Source organism: Zootoca vivipara, chromosome 12 (assembly GCF_965207765.1).
Source record: "Zootoca vivipara chromosome 12, rZooViv2.hap1.1, whole genome shotgun sequence".
NCBI classification, from domain to species: Eukaryota; Metazoa; Chordata; class Lepidosauria; order Squamata; family Lacertidae; genus Zootoca; species Zootoca vivipara.
The window spans coordinates 20,726,400-20,748,065 of record NC_142595.1 but is presented as its reverse complement, the minus strand read 5'-3'; the positions used below and the strand labels follow the sequence as shown (position 1 = coordinate 20,748,065).

The following is a 21,666-nucleotide window of genomic DNA, read 5'->3' as shown; positions in this document are numbered from 1 at the left end:
ACTGGGTGGGCTGCCGCATCCTCCCTCCCCAGACCGCTCCCAGTAAATATACTGTATACTGCGCCGCGCATGAGGGGGACGACGACGACGACGGCAACAAAGTTGTGACAATTTGTAACAAGGGTTTTCTCTGCGAAATAATTCTTGCATGAGAATGGGAAAACCAGCTTTCATTTGAAAGAGAGATGTACCAGTTTTGGAAAGAGTAAAAATGCTTCTCCCTCATTTTCATAGCTGCCAAGTTTTCGCTTTTCTCGCGAGGAAGCCTATTCAGCATAAGGGAAAATCCCTGTAAAAAAGGGATAACTTGGCAGCTATGCTCATTTTTAACCCACGCAGTGTCTTAAAATACTTTAAACTTATGTATTGCTTGGCTCTCTCCTGTTTTTATGTGCAAACCTGATGCATGATCCTCCTGGAAGTTTTTGAGCAAAACGCTTTGAGAAGAGCAACTGCACAGGGCTGTTGGCTCTTGATAAGTACCGGTCTGGCAGATTTATTATCATCAGACTACTCTCCTCCCCTTATTTGATAGAGTGGATATTTATGATCAGGGCTAAATTTGAACCGACTTAGGACTAGTTGTCAATCCTGGAAATAGATTTGTATGCAAAGGAGGAGGCTTTGAACATAAAGGTAAAGTCAAGGGACCCCTGACCATTAGGTCCAGACTCGTGACCGACTGGGGTTGCGCGCTCATCTCACATTATTGGCCGAGGGAGCCGGCGTATAGCTTCCAGGTCATGTGGCCAGCATGACAAAGCCACTTCTGGCGAACCAGAGCAACACACGGAAACGCCGTTTACCTTCCTGCTGTAGCGGTTCCTATTTATCTACTTGCATTTTGACGTGCTTTCGAACTGCTAGGTTGGCAGGACCTGGGACCAAGCAACAGAAGCTCACCCCGTCACAGGGATTCGAACCGCTGACCTTCTGATCAGCAAGCCCTAGGCTCAGTGGTTTAACCCACAGCGCCACCTGGGTCCCTTTGTATTTGCATAATGCTTCCCGAGCATTCGGAGAGCTTTGCAGAGGATATTTTAGTAATCTGTACAACAGCCTTGTAAGGTAGGTAGGTCAGTCAGCATTGGAGGAGGCTGAGATAAAATGACTTGTTTGAAATCACGCTCTGAGCTCAAGGCAGAGGTAATATTTGAACAGATAACTTCTTGCTTCACAAGCATGACTTATGTCCAGCACAATTATTTTCAGGTTAGCTTAGAAGTTTTAATGTGCCAGGGCTTTTTTGATCTGAAGTCTGTACAAATTTGGATGCCATATGGCAGTTGTTTTCTGGTGAAACTTGGAGGCGTGGTATTCCAAACCTTTGACTACACAGTCATGATCCATAACTGATTGTGGCTTTCTGGCAAAATTCCCACTGCGTATTTACAGGCATATATCTTCCCTTCTATCATTTTATGATGCTCACACCACAGATGCTGAAGCACATGTTGCAAACACAAAGAGAACAAGTGTTGATCTGCACTTGCCGATTGTGTGGACACAGCTTTATTGCATCCAGTTTTGGTACCTTTACACACACAACACCAGATTGTAATTCTAGTTCCAGCATTTGGGTCATCAGGTTAAAGCTGTGTTCTCAATCCATTTACAGTCCCTGCATCTTTGGAACAGTTCCAGTCAAGCAAGGAGCACACCACCCCCCTCCATCGTCTGGACGTCTTAATAACATGTTAATGATGCCTAGTTCATCTGAAGAGGGTCCAGATGTTTCACTACTAATTGCTTCTGTGGAGGGGAATACTAAACGCCCACTAGAAGTGTTCTAAATGTCGAGGATCTCCAGTCTTGAAAGGATAAGCAGACTGGCGGAAAGGTTTTAATTAGTGTATGAGGGGAGGGGGCAGTTAATTAAGTTGGATTCTTTCCTTAAATTTGATTGTAGTTTGGCAAAAGAATAGTTATGAGAAAACAATGGCGGGCTCACACAGGCCTTGCATACCTAAACAGCTGCGTCTCTACTCTAGTGCCCCACTCTTTATTTCTAATGGCAGTAAGGTTGCCATCTTTGTGGGCTGAACAAACTCTGGCTCCCTGGTTACAGAACCAGCAAGTTAGAGCAGTTTGGAGTAATCCAGTGAGTCAAAGACAGAACCTCAATAAATACAGGGCCCAAGAGATAAGTTGCCATGTTTTAAGTACAGTCTTGATAGAACCTAGCAACACAGATCTGGGATTTACTGACAATCCTGAATATCTAACTAAACGCAGTTTTGTTGGTTGGACTTGTAAAATACCACTTGATTGAAGAGATAGTGTCAATTTAAGACTTACCGGTAGTTTAAACCAGGTGTTAGGTGCACCCTGGTTTTGCGAGCTGTGAGATTTTTTGGGGTGCAATGCCTTTGGAAGGCAAGAGGCATACCACGTTTTGTAATATCTCTATTCATTTACAAATTTGCAGATTTAGCATACATGGAAATTCAGTTTAAACATTCCAACAGATAGTCCAAAAAACTATTGCTCCCACACTAAATCTCCACAGAGCCAGTCGGCACCCTCAAATACTGTCAGTTTACATGCCTAGCTATAATAATAATAATAATAATAATAATAATAATAATAATAATAATAATAATATATTTATACCCCGCCCATCTGGCTGGGTTTACATCATATATCACATCAGCTGGGTATCTCACCCTTTTAGTTATTTGTTAGTCATTCAGAAGGCCAGCTATTGAGAGCAGTCATCCAACAATTAAGTTCCCATGGCAGCATATCATGTCTATTTTACCATACAAAAATGAGATATTGTACTTGTCAGGTCTAGTCAGGCCTATTCGGATAATTTTCTGTCCAGATTTCACTCTTAGATTTTCATAGAACCACTGAGTTGGAAGGGATCCTGGAGAACATGCAGTTCATCCCCACTTAGATTCATAGAATCATAGAACTGTAGAGTTGGAAGGGCGTTTTTGATGGTCATCTAGTCCAACCCCTTGCAGTGCAGGAATCACAACTAAAGCAAGCATCCATGGCAGATGGCCATCCAACCACTGCTTAAAAACCTCGAATGAAGGAGAGTCCACCACTTTCTGAGGGAGTCCATTCCACTGCGGAACAGCTCTTGCTGTCAGAAAGTTCTTCCTGGTGTTTAGTCAGAATCTCCTTTCTTGTAACTTGAATCCATTGGTTCAGTTCCTACCCTCTGGAGCAGGAGAAAACAAGCTTGCTCTATCTTCTATGTGAAGGTGAAAGATCTTACAACACAGTGCTTGTTACAGCCGGGGCCAGGTCCTGGAACAAGTGGCATAGCATTAAACACAGCACATCTAAGTCTCTCTGTGCTCCCTTTCTTTTAATTATCAATAAATGAGGCCACATTTAGGAAAGAGCTCTGAAGAAAGAGAGATGTGTAAATACCTTAAGGCAGGCATGACCAAGGTCCGTTTCGAGGGCCCAATCCGGCCCGCCGGTTGGTTTAATCCGGCCCCTGTGGCAGTATATTTCCTGGGGTAAAATCCTAAAAAAACAACAACTCAACAACTTCAACCCTAAAAAAAAGTTCAACAACTTTGGCCCTTTGGTCGGCCTTCACGGCCCTTCACTTCATCAAATCTGGCCCTCTTTGAAAAAAGTTTGGACACCAATGCAAGCACTCAGCGAACTGTTTCATCTGTACCTTCAGCATGTACTTTTAAGGGGAGGTGAGCAATACCTCTAGACAGGGCCATCTTAAGCATATCTGGCACTGTGGACCAAAGCTCCCTCCCTTTCCCAGAGTTTTTTTAGGGAGGACGGTGCTGCCGGCGGGGCTGGAGGAGGCAGGCAGCAGCTGGACTCAGGGCAGCTCCTCCGGTGGGGAAGAGGCGGAGGCTGGACGCGGTGCCTCCCGGCTCAGCTGACCACTTCGTGCAGCGGTGGCCACGGCAGACGGCGGTTCCGAGCGCTACGCTGCTTTGGTGCACCATGGCGGAGGCGGGTAAGGGCTGTGAGCTGATGCCAGGAGGTGCCGCGTCCAGCCTCCCCCTCTTCCCTGGTGCCCTCCAGAACTTGGCGCCCTGGTGCCCTGTGTCACTAGCCTCTATGGGTAAGACGCCCCTGCCTCTAGATAGAGATTGCTGAGTTTGCCTGGGATGGCACACCCTACCCTGGCAGAGGAAGCAGAAAAGCACACCTGACCTAAAGTAATACCAGCATCTTTAACTTCCAAATGCCTCTAAGCAAAAACTTACCAGTAATCTCTTAGTTTGCACCCAGATTTCACCTGTTTCTGTTTTCAGGTCTTTTGGTACACATTCTAGTGCTAGGACTGGGCAAACCAGTTTCCCAGCCACTTTCTCATTCTGCAAATGAGCGTGCACTGCTTGGTCAAACAGGGAAAGTGACCTCATGCACCAGTTGTCTAGGAGTTAGCATGCATTGTTAGTGGTCAAGTCACATTACACAGAGAGAGCCTTTGAATACGGTAATAGGATACTTCGCTTTATAACAACTGATAGATAGATATGTTGGATATTCGATTTTTATTTGCTGGTAATCAATGTTTTTCTATCTATTCTTTCCCCTCCCAGAGCTGCAACTCCCATAGTTCAGGCATCCTCAAACTGCGGCCCTCCAGATTTTTGGCCTACAACTCCCATGATCCCTAGTTAAGAGGACCAGCAGCCAGGGATGATGGGAATTGTAGTCCAAAACATCTGGAGGGCCAAAATTTGGGGGTGCCTGCCATAGTTCCCTGGGAAGAAAGGTTAATGGTTCAGCTACTCTGGGAATTGTAGCTCTGCTACAATTGGAGAGGGGTAGCTCTCCACCCCTAACTACAGTTCCTGTAATTCTTTGGAGGAAGCGACAACTGTTTAAAGTGGTATAATAGTGTTTTAAAGGTGTGGTGTGAATGTGGCCTAAATGTTGTAAGCTCTACATGTGGGCAGAGCTTGTCATTAATGAATGGAAGTTGGAAAAGCATAGGACTGGCCTTAAGGCTAACTTGTGTTTCTTAACACATTTTTAAAACCAGAAGCAGCATAAAGCAAGCAAACAGACTGTATCAGCAAGAACCAGTGTGCTATACAGGTTAGGTCTATGGGCTGCAATATGTTAGGAAGTTCTGTTCCACAAGCTCCTCTGAAAGGAAACAGGGACTATATAAGAGCTCACATTCATTTCAGTGGGCCTACTCTAAGACAAATTCCTGGTGGATTATGCCTCAGGTAGGATGAGGGAAATATTTGCTCAGCCTTGAAATTCACTGGGTGACCTTGGGCCAGTCCACCTTACCGGGTTGTTGTGAAGGTAAGTGGGATAAGAGAATTTTCTGTTGCATTGAGCTCCTTGGAAGAAAGGCAGGCTATAAATTTAACGAAGTAAACGTGCAAAAAAAAAGGGTGGGTGGGGAGCAGCAGAGTAGAAGAGAGAAAATATTTGATGTACGACACACAATCTATTAGGAAGTTCTGCAGAAGCGCTGATGAAAATAATAGGATCTACCATAGCTGCCAAGTTTTCCCTTTTCTCGCGAGGAAGCCTATTCAGCATAAGGGAAAAGCCCTTTAAAAAAGGGATAACTTGGCAGCTATGGGATCTACGCAGGAACTACACTACACATTTCAGTGGGCGTTCTGCAAGAGAAATTCCTCATAGATTGTGACCATGTTAAATAATAGGTGGGGAATATGCCATTTGGATTTTTCATCTCAAGCACCAAAATATATTAACCTAGCCCTCTTTTTAAACTTTTGATCCACAGAAGACTCCTGTGTCCCTTTTGTAACACTCTGCTTTTCAACAAAGCAATGGCTCTGCTAGTGTTTACAGAAGACCCAACAAAGAAATTCTTTCATCATCCTATATATTTATTCATAGTACAGAACGTATTTTAGATCAGTCCAGTTCTTGCCAAGCCACAGCCAGGATTGTAGGCTGGAGCTTATTTTTAGATTTCGTTCTGGACTTACCGGATGCCCTCCCCGCACTGCAATTAGGCTCCTAGCTGTTTCCAAGCACAATTACCATATTGCGGATGAGGGTGGATTAAGAGGAGGAGGAGGAAGGGTTAACTTTCTCTATGTGCTGTGGCCATTTATTTGAATGAAGTCTCCCCTTGGCTCCCAGAGAATTCTCTTCTCAAGTCTTATACAGGCGGGGATATGTATTATTAAAGGTTTGTCATTGGGCCTAACTAATTACCCACAACTCTATTTGATTTTAATCTGATTTGAGAGAGCCAAGAAGCTTCCAAGGTATCAGTTCTTCGTGATCTAACAACTGCTGCAATTTGAGCTGTGCAGGAGCTCCTCTCCCCCTTCTACTCAACAGCCACTTCACGCTTGAAGATCAAATTCCAAATTCAGGTTTTGCAAGTATTAAGGGCTATTCTTATGGCTATGTGCACCTTTACAAAACTTGAGAATGTGAGTGGAAGCTTTTGTTTTTGTTTTGGTCCCAAATTCATTTAAACTAAGAGTCAGTTTGAATCTGAGCTCAGAAACAGTTCCAGACAGTCTGGACCTTGGCACTATTTGGTTTAGAAACTGGCAATAAATAAAAACAATAACAAAAGTTATAGCAGGTAGAACCAAGGGGGTTATTTCCTGGTCTAGGGCTCAGTCCTTGTGTGATAATACTGTTGCAGCTGCTGGCTGACTTTTCCTTTGTTAGGAAGATAGCTCGTTAATTACCCGGAATGGTTGCTTATTCTTTCATCAATTGGTGTTAATGGTTATGAAATGCCTCCTCCTGATAGCACTACGTGGTTTTACATGACACAAGAGCTGATATGTGGAATGGGAGTGCCTGATTTGCTTTCTGATGAATCTTCAGACTTGTGGGAGTGCCTGTTTGTGCCCATTTACCTTATATTTGTATATACAGTAAAGCAATTAATTGATACCTGAAGTCTCCCGTGCTTTTTTTTTTTTTACTAAGGAAAACAAGATCTGCCAACACATCACCTGGAACCTCTCATCTCCTGGAGTAGTAGCTTAGTTCTTGTGTGGTTCATATTCTTTTCAGTGGCGCTTGTGCAGGAGAACTTCCTGATGGATTGTGCTCCATACATTTCCATGGTCTGTTTCAGGTGTTCAAAAGGCACTGATACATTATCTTAGTAATGCTTACAACAAACCTGTAAGGTTGGCCAGTTGCTTGCTGAAAGTCAGTCAATCAGTTTTTGTCTGAGTGACACTTGAATCAGGAACATTCCAGCTCACACTTTGAGCCACTACACCACAGCTGCTCATTTTGAATCGCTTTATTATAACTACAATTCAGTCTTGGAAGCAATAATAATTTCCGTGCCTCCGAGCATGTGCAAAAACCCCTTCCTTGATTCTCAGCGCTCAGCGACTCCATCCGGAATCTGGGAGGTAAACTTTGAATCTGAGGGTGTAGTAGCTTCAACACAAGTTTGATCTTTGGCACTTTTCTTTCTGTTTTGTAATGAATGACCTGATTTATTTTAATAGAGTGGGGATCCAGGTGTTTTGAGGAGTGGCTGGAGAAGAAGGTTAAGGACTATGGCAGGCTACTGCAGTGTTTCCCAACCTTTGGTCTCCAGCTGTTCTCGGACTACAATTCCCATCATCCCTGACCACTAGTCTTGCTAGCTAGGGATGATGGGAGTTGTAGTCCAAAAACAGCAGGGGACCCAAGGTTGGGAAACCCTGGGCTACTGGAGGCAGTGCTTGAGACAGGAATGGTGAGTAAGGAAGGCGCAGAAGATATGCAGAATCTTGAAGCATGACGCTGTTATTTGATCTGAGTTGTTTTTGCTTAGCTCAACATTAGATACCTACCTGATGGGAGAAAGCAGTAAGGTTGCCATATTTCAAAAAGTGAAAGCCTGAACACAAAAGTTGTTTTGTTTGTTTGTTTTGTGCTGGGGGGGGGGAATTGTTGAGCTTTTTAAATTTTTGGCCAAAGTTGTTGATCTAAAGAAGTCTTGAGCTATTTTTAAGAGAATTCGCCAAAATATACACTTGCAACATGGGTTGCCATATGTCCAGTGTTTTCTACCCAGACGTTGTTTACAAGGGCAGAATCTCGGCTATGTCCTGGAAATTCCGGATGTATGGCAACCCTATAGAGCAAACAGGATATGGGACAGGCATGGAGCCACTTGTTGCACTCCATTAAGATCCACCCCCCTCCTGAGTTTCATGTTTCTTACTACTTCTTTTAAAGCAGTGTATCCTGTGCCACTGTAATGCAGTTAGCAGCTTTATTGAGCAAGTCAAACCCATGTTTATGCAAGGACTGTTTTATTCACCACACCTGTTCAGGCAACTGGCTCCCTCTCCCTCCCTCTCCCTTTCTAAAACCCAGCATCAGATTACCCTGTTGAATAGATCTCGTGATGCAACAGCTTCCAAATGAATTCTGCAAGTGCTGCATACGGAATGTGGCAAGAGCTGGTCATTCTATCTCCTGCTACCAGGTCATTAATTGGGGGTGCCTATATGAGATGACTTATCACAAGCTAGCTATCATTTAATGTACTTTTAGTGGCTATTTTAGGATGTCTCTCTCACTCTTCTCTTGTTATGTCTTCAGTATTTGTACATACAGAAAAATGTAATCTGGATTGAAGTTCCAGAAGAGCCTTGCGTTTCCAAAAACAAAATGGGGTCAAGGGAGGAACAAACAAGTGGGGTGTGTGGCAACCTTTTGAAACATCATCACATGTCTGATAAACTGCCTGTCCCAAAACCAAGTGCTGAGGAGCCTCTATACTAGCAGCATTTTTTATTGCGGAACCGACTAGGATCTTGGAGACCATGGTTTAAATCTCCACTCAGTCCTTATGTTCACTGAGTGACCCTGGGCCAGTTGCTCTTTTGGGGCAAGGTAGTTGGCAGAGGAGAGAGAGAGAGAGAGAGAGAGAGAGAGAGAGAGAGAATGTCAACCACCATTACCACCAGTTTTCAAAACCTTTAGTGGAGCTGACCAGCATTAACTGATCTTCACAGAATTGTCCTGTTTATACTACAGTGGTACCTTGGTTCTCGAATTTAATCTGTTCGACTCGCAAAATGGTTTGAAAACCAAGGCGCGGCTTCCAAATGGCTGCAAGAGCTTCCTGCACTCAATCACGTTGGATGTTCGGCTTCCGTAAAACGTCCGCAAACCGGAACACTCACTTCCGGGTTTGCAGCGTTCGGGAGGCAATTTCTTTGGGAGCCAAGCAGTTTGACTACCAAGGTACCACTGTACTTCCTTGTCATCAGGACTTGTAGTTTGATTCAAAATTTCAGGGTGGCTCTTCAAGGTTTCCAATGGAAGCTATTAAATCTAAGTGTGAGGAGGGAGAAGCAAGGGCTCAAGCTGTATCTCAACACGTTTTCCCATCCGAGTTTATCCCCACTCCTCCAGCCCCTGGACTTGGACAAGTATGTGGAGATGGCGCGGCTGTGCCCGAGAACGACCTCAAGCGCTTGTGTGACTACGTCTGTGACCTTCTTCTAGAAGAATCTAATGTGCAGCCAATTTCTACACCAGTTACAGTCTGCGGCGACATACATGGACAGTTTTATGTGAATTGTTCAGAACTGGAGGTCAGGTTCCTGACACAAACTATATATTTATGGGTGACTTTGTAGACAGAGGCTATTATAGCCTTGAGATGTTTACCTATCTTCTTACCCTGAAAGCAAAATGGCCTGATCACATCACACTTTTACATGGGAATCTTGGGAACAGACAGGTAACTCAAGTGTATGGGTTTTATGAAGAATGCCAAACCAAAGATGAGTGCCTGGTGTGCTCTGGTCCATGGGGTCACGCAGAGTCGGACACGACTAAATGACTAAACAACAACAAAATGCCTGGAGATATTGCACCAAAGTTTTTGACATGCTCGCAGTAGCAGTGTTAATAGATGAGCAAATATTCTGTGTACATGGGGGCCTATCTCCTGACATAAAATCACTCGACCAGATTCGGACCAACGAGTGCAACCAAGAGATCCCACACAAAGGAGCTTTTTGCGACCTTGCTTGGTCTGATCCAGAAGATGTGGACACCTGGACCATAAGTCCCCGAGGAGGCTGGCTGTTTGGGGCAAAAGTCACAAATGAGTTTGTCCATATCAACAACCTAAAGCTCATCTGCCGAGCCCACCAGCTGGTGCACGAAGGTTATAAATTCATGTTTGATGAGAAGTTGGTCACAGTGTGGTGTGCTCCAAACTACTGCCATCGCTGTGGAAATATTGCCTCAATCATGGCATTTGAAGGTGCAAATACAAGGGAACCAAAGCTTCCGTGCAGTTCCAGACTCAGAACATGTGACCACACCGTATTTCCTCTGAGATGTGGCTTTGCCACCCGATACCCTTTTCTTTTTGGGGACGCGGATGGCGCTGTGGGTTAAACCACAGAGCCTAGGCCTTGCCGATCAGAAGGTTGGCGGTTCGAATCCCTGCGACGGGGTGATCTCCCGTTGCTCAGTCCCAGCTCCTGCCAACCTAGCAGTTCGAAAGCACGTCAAAGTGCAAGTAGATAAATAGGTACCACTACAGCAGGAAGGTAAACGGCGTTTCCATGCGCTGCTCTGGTTCGCCAGAAGCGGCTTAGTCATGCTGGGCACATGACCTGGAAGCTGTACGCTGGCTCCCTCGGCCAATAACGCGAGATGAGCGCCGCAACCCCAGAGTCGGTCCCGACTGGACCTAACGGTCAGGGGTCCCTTTACCTTTACCTCACCCTTTTCTTCTGTGGTGCACCTTTTTAGCACTTGGCTGCTGAAATGCTGCCTCTTGCCTTTTATATTTTTAAATTATCTAAATGTGTTGTATATTGTCAATAGGGATGCATCTTTCAATCACTTTCTCTCTTTCTCTCTCTCTCTCTCCTCTTATCCCTACCCTACTTGACTTGCCAGCTTTTGAAATTTCTCTGAGCACCTACCTAGCTATCTGTTTTGTAGTACTTGTGGGTTTTTTTTAAAAAAGTTCAGTTCTGTTTAAAATAGGGACACTCACGCTCCATTTTCCCTTTAAAGAAATTAATCTAAACAGCAAAACATCAGTCGTATCTTCTTTCATTCAAGGGGAGGCTATTTGTTGAAAACTGTTAAAATATTCCAGCAGCAAAGTTGTATTTGGTGTGCTTGATGGGACTGTCCAAGCCCTGCTAGTGAGCACATTTCCAAGATGTAAAAAAATGTCCTGGTTTATATTTTGTTTTAATTCAGCATGAATACATGGTTTTAATGGCTGCCCTGATCTCCCTCCACCCAATGCTTTTATTATCCGTTTCATTTTTTAGGATTTAAACTAAAATGCAAAACCTTGTACAGGTATTTGGATTCGTACGTTGAAATAATGGTTCTGATTTTTCTCGGATACCTTGTCTTTTTTAATGAAGTCATTTCCTGAACTCAAGTCTCTTCTCTAGGTTAAGCATTCAAAATAAAAGCCTACATTGTTCATGTGGGGAAAATAATAATTCAGGATGGCTCCTCAAGGTTTCCAATGGAAGCTATTAAATCTGTGAGGAGGTAGAAGCAAAGGGGGCAAGCTGTATCTCAACAAGTTGTCCCATCTGAGTTTCTCCCCACTCATCCAGCCCCTGCAAGAGAGTTGACTTGAGAAGGGGGTGTTCACTAATATACTTGTTCACAACCCATCAGATAGAAGCCAATAACCCTGCACTGGGGACCATGCTCTGGGTGTTTCTAGTGCTGCAAGGCTTTGCCCTCTTGTCTACCAGAACTACCCTGTTTAGTTTCTAGAATATGAGCTTCTGGAGAGCTGGCAATACTACACTTGCTTCCTACTCCACTATGGTGAGGCATGGGAGGGAGTAGGCTGGACCAGAACCTTTATCCCTGCAGTTTACTGGTTTTTTTATTATTATTACTTGCAGGCGGTATTTTATTGGTGGGGTGAATGCATTAAAATACAGCACTCTTGCAGTCTGAAGTGGTACACTGCACTCTAATTATACAACATGCGTTGACCAGGCTGCATTCTCACAGTGCACCTGTTTTAATGTGACTAATATCAACTTTTATTTGTTCCTGCTTGGCTTTGTTTTGTGAGCCTCTTCATTGCTCATGTACCATCTCTGATCTGTCAGCCTGCCAAGCATTATCTAACATCTCTGTCCTTTTGAAACACGGAATGGTGTAATCTTAATTACTATTTATCATCGTTCAGATTATTGTGAACTTTGTACCCGTTCTCCTCTGGCCTAGCTATGGCTGACACACCTTGGTACTGTGAGGTCTTGAAAATCCGCCCTCCACAAGAGAACTGTGAAACTCTGGGTCCTTGCTGTGTTTTTGTATAAACTCCTGTGCCTGACTCTCTGTCACTAATCTGTATCTCTTCCTTCTGTAAGTAAAGGAAACTCCTCCTGGGAATTCCCATTTGTAATTTATCCCTGCTCCTCTAAGGATTGTTGTTAAATTTCCATATTTCCTTCTTTTAATTCTCAATTTGAATGGGATTTCTTTAAAGATGTCAACTTTCTGTCCATCAACCACCAGGCCTTCCTCATAACTTTTTTTGCATTACTGCATCTTTAAATTATGTTAAACATTTATGTTAAACATTCAAGTAATGCCATTTCCCAAACATTAACCAGTTAGCCCTTTACCAGTTTTTGTAAGGAGATGTTTGCATTGTTTCAACTACCAAAATAGAACAATAGATATACCTAAAAATAGAGAGTAATCATCAGTATCCCATATCCAACAGCTGATAGCCATCTTATCGTAACAGGTTTCTCCGTCAGGGGTGTCCAGAATAAGTGATATTTTTATAGGATTTTATGCCCAATGCAAAAGCCGTTGCAAAAACCAATTGCTTGCAAAGTCCTGTCTTAATACTTGAGCTTGTCTTGCTAGCTACTTTCATTGCACAACCTATTGGTATGCCATTCCATTATACTTCCTCCTTCCCCAGATTTCCAATTCTTCTCAACCACCTGCTTTACAAATTTTCCAGTGACTAGCTAACTCCAAATGGACAGCTGTGAGCAAAAGAATTACTAGGTCTTGGTGAACTTAAATTGGTGTCATCTGGCTGCACTATGGCCAATAGGGCCAAGGGCCAAGTCAGGTGGGATTGATTGCCTTTTATGTCTGGGATTTTTGTAAATATCACTTCCCAAAAACCTTGAACATATACCACACGTGGCCCATATGCACAGGTTTTGAGTAGGCAAGGCAAGAGCTCTCCCTCACCCTCACATTTTTTTAATTTTTTTTTTGCAAAAGTAGGTTATCTTTCCCAAACTGCATAACCTCCCACCCCAGCTCATCTGACCTTCAGTATTCATACGTGGGCAGTGATGCCAACTAATATATAGAATGATGAAATATAATGAGATAACACATGTAATCTTAAACTTTTCTTTTCCTTATTTGAGCGATGCATATCATACCCTTCAATCAAATTCTTGACAGGTATTTGGGAGTGTTTTGTGACTAGCTCGACAAGTAAAATACACTTTATCTGTACTGTATATTAATTGCTGCTATTCAGATTGACTATAGTGTTTCTAAACTGTTGTGACATATTTGACATCTAGCTAAACAAGAAAACAAGGGCACTATATTTGAGTTATGCTGGCTGAATGATCTTAGGAAGTGGCTAAGTGCTGTTAGTGCTGCTTTGCCAGTCCAGATGGAATTACACCTCCAGCATGACACTTAAGCTAATGGAACTCTGCTGGTATGTTGGCAGAGATACTGTGCTGGCAAAAGTTACACTGGTAGATAGGACAGGTGCGGTGGGGAAAGCAGAATGGGATGGAATCATGGGTGTGCCCTGAACAGGGCATAGTTACACCTCTTCATTTCCAAGACATGCCCATATGACAGTGAAACATTATGCCAGGTCTGAGGTTGGTGCATGTAATTTTGCCTCCCATAGAAGCTAACGGGGGGGGGGAGGGGAGTAAATAAAAAATAGCAGTCCTCCCATCTCCTCCCCCACCCACCTCAGAATGATAAGAGCATAGGAGATCTGCAGCATGGTGTGAGTAGACGACTGCTTTGCCTGGGTGCAATCCTATACTCACCTAGGAGTAAGCCCAGCTGAACTTAATGAGACTTCAGAATCGCTGTGTATAGGATTGCACTTTAAAATGTGTATTTAGTGGCAATTTCATCCTTGGTTGGGTGAACATTTTAATAGAAGGATTTGCTTGTGCAGAGGGCGCAGATGATAATAGTTTTAAAGCTTAACATGTAAGCATTGTGAGATCCTGTTTTGAGATTCCAATGTGTTTGAGAGGCCGTGCATGATCAATAAACAAATTTGTGTTTTTGAGTATTGTTTTAATGAAAGATAGGTAAATATGTAACATACAGTAACTCAAAACCCTAAGTTTCTGATTTAACTTCTATTTGGCTTTTGAAACTTCCAAGTTCTGGTAGGTAAAATCCAAAATTGTGACATTTTGAAAATGGGTGTTTTGAAACAGAGTGGAGCATACACAAATTCTCACATTTTGGCTCTAAATTCTTTCTGTTACTTGATGTCATTTTCAGTTTCATACCATGTCATGTTTGGAATACTTGCAAGTTTAAATTACTAAGTGAATTTAAAGTTTTATTGGGTATGAGAAAACCGTGTACATTGTCAAATGTTCTAGTTGCAGGTAGGTAGCTGTAGTTGGAAAAAATAAAAAAAATCCTTCCAGTAGCACCTTAAAGGTAAAGGTACCCATGACTGATAGGTCGTAGACGACTCTGGGGTTGTGGCGCTCATCTTGCTTAACTGGCCGAGGGAGCCAGCGTTTGTCCGCAGACAGTTTCCAGGTCATGTGGCCAGCATGACAAAACCGCTTCTGGCGAACCAGAGCAGCACACAGAAATGCCATTTACCTTCCTGCTGTAGCAGTACCTATTTATCTACTTGCACTTTGACGTGCTTTTGAACTGCTAGGTTGGCAGGAGCTGGGTCCGAGCACCGGGAGCTCACCCCGTCGCGGGGATTCGAACTGCTGGTCTTCTGATTGGCAAGCCCTACCCTTCTGAGTAATACCCTTCCCCCTTCCCCACCCTCTCATCCTCTATAATAAAGTCCAAGTGCCTCTGCGTCTAGTCCCTGTGTCCGTGGGATTGCGCTACTGCATGCACACAAAAGCTCAAGCTCATACCAAAACAAACTTACGTAGTAGTCGCTAAGGTGCTACTGAAAGGAATTTTTTTTAAATATTGTCAAATGAGTTTCCCAAGTCTCTCTATTTTATCCTCTAAACCAGGCATCCCTAAACTGCGGCCCTCCAGATGTTTTGGCCTACAACTCCCATGATCCCTAGCTAACAGGACCAGTGGTCAGGGATGATGGGAATTGTAGTCCAAAACATCTGGAGGGCCGAAGTTTGGGGATGCCTGCTCTAAACTGTAAATTGCAAATCTGAAATTCACAAACTAAATGCTACATAAATTGTATAAATATTTTTGAAGGATTGGAGAAAAGATTTTTCATCATCCCTATGGTATTTTAAAATCCAAAAGCTCCTTTCAGATTTGAGTTCAACACTGGCAAAGTGAGTATTTAAAGTTTGGCAGCTGCCATTCACACAGGTCCTGTGGGAATGTTTAGGGATGCAGGAGAGGATATATTGTTTGATTATATCCTATTCCAACTTGTGTTAACAAGTTCCACAACTTAGCAGAGTTAACACTCCTTTTTAAACTCACACAGTGGATGCGTTGCTCAGGTTTGCTAAAACCTCTATAATAATATTGTCTTGGTAAAAAGGTAAAGGGACCCCTGACCGTTAGGTCCAGTCGCAGATGACTCTGGGGTTGCGGCGCTCATCTCACTTTACTGGCCGAGGGAGCCGGCGTACAGCTTCTGGGTCATGTGGCCAGCCGTTTACCTTCCCGCCCGTCTGAACGGTACCTATTTATCTGTGCTTTCAAACTGCTAGGATGGCAGGAGCTGGGACTGAGCAATGGGAGCTCACCCCGTCATGGGGATCCGAACCACCAACCTTCTGATCGGCAAGCCCTAGGCTCTGTGGTTTAGATCACAACGCCACCCGCGTATTCCCTCCTAAAAGATAAGACACAACAGAGTCTTCTATAAGAGTATAAAAAGAGTTTACTCACACATCATTCTGTTCACATAGAAGATCCCAGAAGGCAGACTGCTTAGAAAAAGTTACATACACCTGTAATACATAGCCCATACATCTGACTGGCCCAGACATCCCCTTCTATGTCCGCTCTAGGCATGTTGTAATTGATTGGTCTTGTGTTTCGCATCCCACATACCCCTTTTCAGGCAATACAACATGCACAAAAACAGGCATCCCCAAACTGCGGCCCTCCATATGTTTTGGCCTACAACTCCCATGATCCCTAGCTAACAGGACCAGTGGTCGGGAAAGATGGGAATTGTAGTCCAAAACATCTGGAGGGCTGAAGTTTGGGGATGCCTGCACAAAAACATAAACAACTTTATTTAACCACCCAAAGTCCCAGCTTGACACGTAGGTTCTGGAAACTCTCTCTTGGCAGGGTCGTTGTCAGGATGTCAGCAGCCATCTCTTCGGTGCTGCAGTAAGACAGTTCCACAAGTCCATCCTGGATCATCTCGCGTATATAATGGTACTTTACGCCTATATGTTTTGTTCTCGCTTGGAACTTCTCACTTTGCGTCAGCTTCAGGCAACTCTGATTGACCTCAATTAAGCTGACAGGTCCCTTTCTTACCAACCCAAAGTCCTTGATGAGTTGATCGAGCCAGGCAACCTCTCTGCATGCTTCTGTTGCTGCAACATATTCTGATTCTGTGGAAGACAATGCTACACAGCTCTATTTATAACTACCCCATACAACAGGTCCACCCCCAAACATAAAAACATGACCACTTGTTGATTTATAATCAGCATTGTCCCCAGCCCAATCTGCATCAGTGTACCCAACCAACTTAGGGTTTCTGACAGCTGGTAACCTTAATTTATACTTCATTGTACCCTTCAAATACCGCACCACCCTTTTTACACCTGCCCAATCATGCTCAGTGGGAGAATTCACCTTTCTGCTAAGAATCCCCACAGCATTTGCTAAGTCAGGTCTACATGTGGTAACTAAATACAAAAGTTTACCAATCGCCGACCTGTATTCACTGTTATCTGGCAACGGCTTCAAATCCTGCTGATTCTTCAAGAAGTCTGTGGCCATAGGTGTAGCAACTGGGTGCGCATCTTGCATCTGCATACATTCAATCAGTTCGTGGATCTTTTGCCTCTGCCCGAGAAGAAATGAGCCGTCTTCTTCTCCTTCCACTTGAATCCCAGGGTAATACTGGACATCTCCTAGTTCCTTGACCTCCACCACTTTGCTAAGGTGTTCTACTATCTGTGCGTAGTCTCTTTCACTTGCTGTAGCAATAATCAAGCCATCAACAAATGCTAGGATATATGAAAATTGTCCACTATTTGACTTACTGTACAAGCATTTGTCAGCACTGCTTTGCTTGCATCCAAGTTGCATCAACATTTTATGCAACTTCTGATTCCAGGCTCTAGCAGCCTGCTTAAGTCCATAAAGTCCCTTTTGCAGCTTGCACACTAAATGTGCCTCTTCTGGTTTTACAAAACCTTTGGGCTGTTTCATGTAAATTTTCTCAGAAATCTGCCCATGAAGAAAAGCAGTAGCAATGTCAATGTGCTTGTAATTTGTTGGAGGCTGCAATGCTCAAAAACATTCTTACGCTGCTGTACTTCACGGTTGGTGCAAAAACCTCATCACAGTCTTCACCAAAACGTTGTGAAAATCCTTGTGCTACTAGTCTAGCTTTGTAGTGTTGCACTTCTCCTCCTGACCCCTTCTTAACCTTGAAAACCCACTTGCTGCCAACGGCCTTCTTACTGGGAGGTAGCTCTTTAAGTGTCCAGGTCTTGTTTTGATGCAGTGCATCCATCTCCTCCTGCGCGGCCTTCCTCCAGAGACTGGCTTCAGCAGCTGGCATCTCCTGTATCTCTTCCCACGTGGAAGGTTCCTGTGGAAACGTCGACCCTGCGAAGTAGGACAGCCATAATGGTGGGACACCTCTGTTGGTTCTGGATGAGCGTCTGACCTCTGGTTCTGTGACTGCATCAGCTTCCTCATCCTCCTCCAACACCGGCAGGTCCCCATCTGAGCCCTCCTCTTCGTCTCTGGTGCCGCCAGGGGTCTGGTCCTCTGCTGCGCTGCCTGTAGGGGGGGGCTGTGACACTAGAGGGCAGATTAGTACTTTGTGGGGTTTCAAAAGGGAAGTATGCAAACTCTCAAATCCTTTCTGACTCTCTGGAACAGCCGATAACACTTTTCTTAATGTCAACTTTGCTATGTTCATCAAAATAAATTGCATGGTGTGCACTTGTATTACAAGTTTGTAAGTCCATTACTCTGTATCCTTTGCCTCCAGACGATGGAACATTCAAGGATCCACATAAGTCAGTGTGTACAATGTCAAGCACTCTGGTGCTTCTCTGTTCTGTGCAACGTGGAAAAGGTTTTACAGCCTTTTCAGTAACACAACTTACACACTTTGCTGGAGCTCTCTTGCTCTCTGTTACCTGCAAACCTCTTACAAGATCTCTTCTCTGTAGATCCAGAATAACGTTGATGTCCCTGTGTCCAAGCCTCTTGCGCCACAGGCTCAGATCAGCTTCATCCTTCTGGCTGCAGTGTGCTACTTTTGCAGACTGGTTCTCTGAAAGAGCAATCTCATATACACCATTTATTAGCTTGGCTTGAACAAACACTTCACCATCTTTAGTTACATTGCATTCTCCATTTTCAAAAGTAATCTGGAAACCTTTTCTGTCCAAAGTGGACACGCTGAGTAAATTGGAGCTCAATTGTGGTACATAAAGAACTCTATAGACACTTTAGTCTTAAAAGATTCTCCGTTTACATTGAATTTCAAGTCCATAGAACCTGCACCTTCTGCTTTAACAATGTTGCCATCTGCAATCTCAATTTCAGATCCTTCATCATAATTTATCTCATTAAAATAGTCCTTTTCAAAACAGAAATGTGAAGATGCTCCAGAATATAAAATCCACTTATGTTTATTTTCACAAGGTACGTTCAAATTTCCCCTTCTTTTCCCCTTTTGGCTGAAAGGGGTGGGAATTCCTTGTTTTGGGAGCTTTGCAGTTCTTTGCTATATGTCCTTCCTTTCTGCAATTGAAGCAAACCACTTTCTTGGGCACCTCTCTTGACTTTACAAATTGTTTGGACGCATAATTACTGTTCTTGCTTCTAGCAGTTCTTACTGGAGACTCAGATCTCCCTCTGCATTCCTCTCTTAAATGACTGATCAGGTCTTTAAAAGTTAGACATTCTCTATGTCGCATTATGCTTACAAATGTCTTGAATTGCGGTCCTAAAGATGCTAGCAAAACTGCTATCTTTGTCTCTTCATCCAAAGGCCTAGGAGTAAAGTCAATCTTTTCAACAATCTCAGTAAACTTGAGGATGTGCTGTATGAATTCTTCTTTAGAATTCATTCTCAGTCTGGTTAATTGACATATCCAGGTTCTGTAGTTGTTCTTGGAATATTCTCTATACATGCGTTCAATATCATTTAAGATTTGAGATGCATCATCTTTACTATTTATTAATGATAGATGCTCATCACGAAGTAGACTAAAAATAATAGTCTTGGCATTATTATTTTGTAGCTCCCATAACTTAATCTTTGCAAAGTCCTCTTCACTTGAGCCAGTAGGCTTAGGATTTTCTATAGCATCCAAAACATGCTTTGCATCTAAAAATGCTATCAAACGTTTCTTCCATGGAATAAAATTGTGTTCATTCAGCATAGGCATTCCTTGCCCTGCATCACCATCAAAAACTACACTAGCCATCTTACAATTAAAAAGAACAAATTGTTGCCACAACAGCAGCGAGAATACTGATAGCCAAGAACTGGAAGACACAAGAATTACCAACAGTGGAAGATTGGCAAATGAAGATGATGGACTTTATGGAACTAGCCGAACTGATGGGGAGACTACGTAATCAGGGAGAAGAGTCTGTGGAAGAAGATTGGAAGAAATTCAAAATTTATTTGGAAGTTGTTATAGGCTGTAGGTGTAAAAATAGTGGTTAGTATTTAAGAATTTATATAGTAATGAAATGTAAGTAGTTAATGAGAGAAAATTATGTCGGATAAGAAAAATAATGTGGTTGAAATTATGATTTAAAAATTGCTAAAGTTGATATATAATGAAGCTCAGATAGGGGGGACTTGAGGAAGTCACCTTAAAATGCTAAAGAAATTAGATTTATAAGTGTGAAATTTTTGTATTTTTTCTTTTTGTTTCTATGTGGTATTTTTCTCATTGTATTGTTGTGTAATGTTTTCTTTGTTTGATGTGTGTTATTATTATAAAATGAGTATTTTTTTAAAAAAATAGACTTCAAAAATTTGAAAAATATTCAAAATTCAAAATGTGTCAAAATTCTAAAAACAAAATCTCAAAAAACAAAACAAATATTCACTGCCTTGGGTCACTGTGAACTCTGAGGGAGAGGAGGGGTGGCCTAATCCCCCACAATGGAACAAAGCACCATGTGCTCACCAGGAAGTACTCTCAGAAAAATACCACTCAACTCAAAACCACAATCCAACGCAATCCTTCAAAAATACACAAAAAGATGTAATGCTGGGGTCACTAACCCTTTGTGGGAATGTTTAGGGATGCAGGAGAGGCTATATTGTTTGATTATATCCTATTCCAACTTGTGTTAACAAGTTCCACAACTTAGCAGAGTTAACATTCCCCCTTTAAAACTCACGCAGATGCGTTGCTCAGGTTCACTAAAATCTCTATAATAATAATGTCCTGGTATTCCCCCCTTATTCCTTCCTAAAAGACAAGACACAACACAGTCTTCTATAAGAATATAAAAAGAGTTTACTCACACATCATCCTGTTCACATATAACATCCCAGAAGGCAGACTGATTTTGCTTAGAAAAAGTTACATACACCTGGAATCTATCTCATAAGGAGATAGTTCTTTTGTTCTCTCTTGGCTGGTAGCCAAGAGAGCATCTTTGACTAAGCAGATGTTACTTGCTTGAAGTCCGGAGTAAAAGAGAGAAATGGCTGCCAGCCCAACTCTTTTAGGGACATCCCCTTCTATGTCCACTCTAGGGATGTTGTACTTGACTGCTCTTGTGTTTCACATCCCACAGGTCGTCCCCACCCACCCCGCCTCTGAGGTTTCGTCCTTGGTTGCCCGTGGCAACCTACCTAAGATGTCGCTCCCTCATAAAGTGAGATCCAGGCCGCTATGAATGTACGGAGATTACGTATTGAGGGGGGAGGGCTAAGGACCCGTTGCGGATGGCAACACTGTCCAAAGACAATGGGAACAACCGTAGTAGCTATTCGATCGGCGGTTGGTTGCTACCTCCGTCGCTCAAACCACATGGCGCGGGGGAACCACGCGAGCGTTTAACGGATTGGCGAATTTGTGATGTCAGTCAGCTCAGTCCGGCCGGCCCACTACTATAACGATTGGGCCTTTCCCCTTATCAGGTTTTTTTTTTTTTAAATGCCATCCTCATCTACCGTTTTTTTCCCCCTGAGCGCGCTCCGATTGGCCGTTATGATGTCACTCGCTGTGAGGTTTGGAGCTGGGAGGCGCTGCTTGTCTTCTGATTGGACAAACAAGCTGTCGCTCGCTGCCGTCTTAGAGGAGGATTGGACGAGGCAGCGCGGCGGGC

The 21,666-nt window shown here is 43.3% G+C and overlaps 1 long non-coding RNA gene across 1 annotated transcript; it reads right to left on the bottom strand.

Annotated features, from left to right (window-relative positions):
• Nucleotides 1-16,015: 16,015 nt before the first annotated feature.
• On the bottom strand, nucleotides 16,016-21,173 carry LOC132593033 (uncharacterized). The gene is made up of 2 exons (XR_009558454.2): nucleotides 20,858-21,173; nucleotides 16,016-19,964 (listed from the first exon to the last, which is right to left on the bottom strand). It is a non-coding gene; the product is annotated as an uncharacterized LOC132593033 (long non-coding RNA).
• Between the last annotated feature and the right edge of the window lie 493 nt (nucleotides 21,174-21,666).